The sequence below is a fragment of the Canis lupus genome, chromosome 2 (assembly GCF_011100685.1).
Source record: "Canis lupus familiaris isolate Mischka breed German Shepherd chromosome 2, alternate assembly UU_Cfam_GSD_1.0, whole genome shotgun sequence".
Taxonomy (NCBI): Eukaryota; Metazoa; Chordata; class Mammalia; order Carnivora; family Canidae; genus Canis; species Canis lupus.
The window spans coordinates 14,390,143-14,396,142 of NC_049223.1; positions in this window are offsets into that span (position 1 = coordinate 14,390,143).

Consider the following 6,000-nt stretch of genomic DNA (forward strand, 5'->3'; position numbering starts at 1 on the left):
TACTATGTGCTAGACATTTGAATAGGCTCTGAAGATGAAGTGGTGGACAGACACTTCTGCCATCATGGAGCTGCATTCACTGATCTCTAGGGTTCCTTCACAAGTCATGCTTCCATCACGAATAATTTTGATGTTTCTTCAAAAGTTTCCCTTGGTTCTTGACTCATTCATTTCCAGTCACTTTAGTCTTTGTGTGAAGGGTAAAATTCTGAATTTAATCCTCAGAAAGAATTCCAATGGCCACTTTGGTTTTGAATGGAGCGGGGTTGGTGAGCAACTGGATGGCCTGAGTTTCCTTGGTTCTACATGTCAAAAGCACAGACAGTGCCAACACACTCTCTGAGAGGAGACTTTTTTTTAAAACAATTTTTTAAAGTTTTTATTTATTTATGATAGTCACACACAGAGAGAGAGAGAGGCAGAGACACAGGCAGAGGGAGAAGCAGGCTCCATGCTCATTTGCACTGGGAGCCTGACGTGGGATTCGATCCCGGGTCTCCAGGATCGCACCCTGGGCCAAAGGCAGGCACCAAACCGCTGAGCCACCCAGGGATCCCTCTGAAAGGAGACTTTTCTTAAAAGTATGTTTTGTGATTCTTCATTACAATTCGTTACCATCTTGGCCATACCTGCACCATAATTTGCTCTTTGAGTTTCTTGAGGTTTCAATGGAATCTCACTGGCCTTGGAAATTTGTCAACTATACCAAAATACCAATAGTCCAGGAAGTTAAGTGAGGGTCAAGGCCAAGGAACACTGGCTCTCAATTCAAGTCTGAGACTAGGAACAAGGCTCATGTGGGGTGAGAGGTGAGAAAAGAGCCAGAAGCCCCAAGAGCCAAACTTGGGGAATGCTTTATACAAATCCATAAAGTCAAGGGCAAGCAGGAGTTCTGTAGGACAAGAGGAGGGGTTCTAAGCTTCTATGTCTAGAAAACAAGCATCTAGGATGATATAGGACATGAAGCCAAAGTGGGTGCTACCTTGGAATTGACTAAGAAGCTAGATTCTGCTGCTGTATGATCTCTTATGCATCTGGAGTGGCCAGACCCAGTTCAGCAGGTGGCGAAGGAGAATCATAGCACACAGCTCAGGATCAGGGGTGCCTAGGCTCAGTGTCAGCTGAGCTACTACATTTAAGTAGTTCTCATACCCACCCCTTCCCTAGAGGTCAGCCCCAAGTCCCTAGCTCTGTGCTTGGCCTCTCCCCCATGGCACCATGGGATATTCAGAGGTCTCAGTCACACCCATTACTTCTACCAAATGGAAGGAACAAAAAAATAATGGACATGCTTGCATTCCATTTTTCTTAAGTTTCCCATGATAGTTCCCATAAATTTACAGCAAGTAATCTTATATTTTATTTAATCTTATATTTTCGGGATCCCTGGGTGGCGCAGTGGTTTGGCGCCTGCCTTTGGCCCAGGGCGCGATCCTGGAGACCCGGGATCGAATCCCACGTCGGGCTCCCGGGGCATGGAGCCTGCTTCTCCCTCTGCCTATGTCTCTGCCTCTCTCTCTCTCTCTCTCTCTCTGTGACTATCATAAAAAAAAAAAAAAATTAAAAAAAAATAATCTTATATTTTCCTATGTATTCTAGACTATACTGTGTATTTCATTATCTGACTGCCAGGAGGATAACTTCCCATTGGGTTACTAATTACTATTTTTATTGCATTCAAGAGACTTCGCTTTTTTTTTTTTTTTTTTTTTTTTGGTGATTTGTTTTGCCTTGTAATTAGATGTCGTGAATAAATTAGAAGAGTTTTAATGTGATCTTGGGGTTTTCTTTATTAATCACACTGAAAGATGAAAGGATCATAGAGCCAGCAAGATAAAAATATAGGATATAGTTGTTACCTCATTTTCCTAACATAGCGGTTCTCAAGCTGTGGCTGATGAACCTCTGGGAGTTACTGAGATCTTTCCAGGAGTCCATGGAGCCAAAACTATCTTCCTAATGATACTAAAATGCTATTTACCTTTTCCTTTCTCTTGACATTCTTACGGAAGCAATGGTGGGTACAACTGTTTATGTCTTAGCACAAACCAGTCATTAGCCATTAAATTCTTCATCATCACAAACTCAGAGGGGAGAAAAAAAAAGAGCCTCAATTAAGGACACCCTAAATGCAGCAGTAAAATTAGTAATTTTATTACATTTCAAACCCTGAAGCAGAGTATAAGAAAGAATTTAATATAACAGGATTTTTTAAAAAAATATTTTATTTATTTTTTTCATGAGAGACAGAGAGAGAGAGAGAGAGGCAGAGACACAGGCAGGGGGAGAACAGGCTCCATGCAGGGAGCTGGCCGTGGGGCTCCATCCGGGGTCTCCTGGACCACACCCCCGGCCGACGGCGGTGCCAAACCGCTACCCTGAGCTGCCCTATAACAGGATATTAATAGATCATTGGCGTAGTTTTGGATTCTACGTTGCAATCGATCTTTAAGAAACTGCCATTGGTTAAATTCTGATGTAGTAAACAGAGAAGAATATACAAATTATCTGAAAAGGCTAGTAAAATGCTCTTCCCTTTTCAAGCTACTGTAGCAAATATCCAGCATCTTCTATAAGTCAGACCACGAAGGAAGTTTGCAAAGTGTAAAACAATGCTACTCTTCTCCTCACTTTCATTTTGGAAAACACACATTGTACTTATTTTTCAATGAATTAATAAATTAATATTTATAAATGTCTCCATTTTAATTTCTAATGTGATAAATATTGATAGATATAACCTAGTTAAACTAAAGCTTTTAGGGGTACTCAATAATTTCTAAGAGTATAATGGGGTCCTTAGAACAGAACAGTTGAAAACTTATGCTAAGATGCCCACATGTATACATTCTGTTCTTAGCAGGGTTAAAAAAAAAAAAAAAAAAATCTTGCCTGATTCACTAAGAAGCAGAAGTCCTTGAACTGTTTGTAACAAGAAGAATCCATCTAAACTAATGAGGGCCAGAATGACATCCTAGTTTCCCCGGGGGCCACCAGCAGTGGGCCTGGGGAGCCTGGATGAGCATGTCAGAGAGCAGGAATTTGGGATTCAAAGGATGGATGTTGCCAGCACCTTGATGATATCAAGATTGCTTTGAATTATAGGAGCTGTTCTACCATTTCTGTTCTTAAAGTCACATTTCCTCATTTTTACATAATGCTATGGACAACTGGGCCTGGCCTTTCTCCTGACATGCTTGTTACTCTTAAGTCTCCAGGAGAAAAGTTCTAACATCTCCAATGTGCAAAAATATTGTCTGAGACAGGGAATAAATTCTAGTATTTTAGAGAGTCAAGAAAAATACATGACTTCCTTCTAAGATTTACCCCTTGGGGAGACTTTAACTAGTACCTATAGTATAGGTTGGGCCCCAGTGCAGAATTAAATAGGCTGCAAACCGGGTGCTGTGAGAGCCAATGGTGCTAGCCAACAATAGGTACATGAGATTCCATAGTCTGCTGCATCCCTGCCTGAACCAACACAGGGTTCTGGATCAGTGGTTCTCGAAGTGTGGTTCCTAGGTCAGCAGCATCCGTCATAGCTGAGAACTTGTTGGGAATGCAAATGCTTGGCCCCCAACCCCGACTTCCTGATTCAGAGACCCTGAGAGCAGGGTCCAGCAGCCTGTGTTGGGACAAGCCCCCAGGTAACTCCGATATACATCAGATACGAGTACCACTGCTCTAGACCACCAGGTGAAAGGGATGATGTTTGTCTTGGACAACTCCAATCCATTTCAAGGCATCTTATCCTTTTCCCAATTGTGCTCTTCAACTCCCAGCTATCTCTCCTACTTCATAAGAGGATAAGACCTCATTCTTATCTCCACGCCAACCCTTCCCAAATTGAAATGTGAGCAAATAAGGTTTAAAGTATCAAGGTTCATTTAATTAAGGAAAGAAACTGCTAAATATGAAATTCAGAAGCACTGCTCAGACAGAGACTGACTACCTTAGCCTTGCTTTTTATCTATGATGCTTAACCATTAGGTTCCAGCTCTTGTATGGGTTTTTTCCTCTTTACAGAAGTATTTATCTTTAATCTCTCTTTAACCTATGTGTAACTAATACAAACATTCCTGACTGAGCAAGTGAACCTTGCACTATTGCTCTAATTTCTTCTGCCAATTTTAGAGCAAGAGGTACGGAGAAGATCCCTCTACATTCATTTGTTGCAACACCGAGGAAAAGAAGGAGGAGCTTAGTGGCCAGCCTGTTGGGCTCTCTTGGCCAGGACCATGTTGTCAACACCTGCTGTATTTCTGAAGTTCATTCAGCATCTGAGGTAGAACTGCTAAGCCTGGTCAGCTGTATTAAAAAATACTCCCAGCCAGTTAAATGCATTACCTCTACTGAAAGAATAATTCACATTTTGGGTTCTCCTGTTGGGGATGAGAAGTCTAACTCCCATGGGAAACAGCACTGGCTTAGAGAGCCAAATGGATCAAGATTCAAGAAACCATCCCCATAGTCTTCTACTCCACCTGACAGTGCTGCAGAGAAGCAAGGGCAGTACTGCTAGGCACCTTCAAACTACCTTCAGGTATGGGCAATTCTGAATCTTCCTGCATTGATGAATACTGTTGGTATAGTTCACCTAAGGCACCAAGCAAGACTTAACTTTGGATACCGGCACATACTAATCTTTCGTCTAAGATATGCCATTGGTTGCCACTTCTGTTTTATTTGTTGCCATTAAATATATAGTGAAATATCCAGGATAATTTCATCAACATGGGAACCATTTCTGAATCCCAAATAAATGCATATACTTACCCCACCACCTTCTTCCAGAATGTATATCTGCCTGTCACCAAAATTATTGCTGTGTATGATTTTGTTGGAGAGGGATGTGGTAGTTCTTAGTCTGGCAAGGCTAAGATATGTGCATAACCTTGAAAGGAAGTTTAATTTTAAAATAGTAAGCAAATGTAGTTTTCTCTCCTTTGGTACCAGAAGAAGAAAAAGATAGGATGGAAGCTGTCAGACACAGGGACTTCTGTGTTCTTAGCCTACACTCTCCCATTGAACATCTGTAGTACACACGAGTCATCTAATATTGAGGAAAAGAAACCATAAAAAGCCGTATCTATTGTCCTTTTGGCAGAACCACCCTATGTTAGATACAACATCATTGTGTTCTTTAAGATTCTAGAAAAAGATTCAATTCCTTCCTCTCTTTCTTCTAATGACACAAAAGAGGACACCTGAAAAATTATGCAGGCTCTTCTTTCCTTTATGATAGCACTTACCTCATATGAGGTGCTGTTGAATCAGGGTTCTTAGGGGCAAGTAATAGACACTGGCTATGGCTCTTTAAAGCAATAAGGGATTAAGGGGATATTATCTGGGGCTCTCATAATTGGAGGGAAGCTAAAAGAACAGTCTTGGGTTAGAAAGAACCATGAAAGACCTAGTGAGAAGCATCAAAATGTATAAAATAAGGCAACAGCTTTGTTATAAGCACAGTATGATCAAGACATCACTGTGACAATGACTGGCGCCACTGTGATGAATCTAACTTCTGAAACTCCTCTCCTTCCTACATCACAGGCACAGAATCCATAGTCCCCAAGTGTAAGCATCTGATTGGTCAAGCCTAGCTCAGTCACTGACCCAAGCTGACACTCTGGCTATAGCAGAAGGCAGATGGAAGAAGTATTTGGCCCCATTGGCCTCCACTGTGGGGAGAGGCAGGGAAAGGCAACAATCAGGATGGCCTTCTGGCCAAGAAATTCTCAACAAGAGAATGTAATTCCCATTAAGGAAATCGGTGGCTGGTGGGAAGGAAAATGGATATATTATAGCCCATAACAATCAGATATCCGTCTTTCCCTCAAAGGAATGTAAGCATTGAATATTGTGGTGATAATCAAATCCTGGCATGAGCACTGTGAACTCTTGAAGGGTAGCCTTGGTCCCGTTAAGTTTGATTTCCATGCACTTTGATGGCAAAATTTCCTCATCACACATTTTCCTGATGTTTCTTGAGCTCCTAGA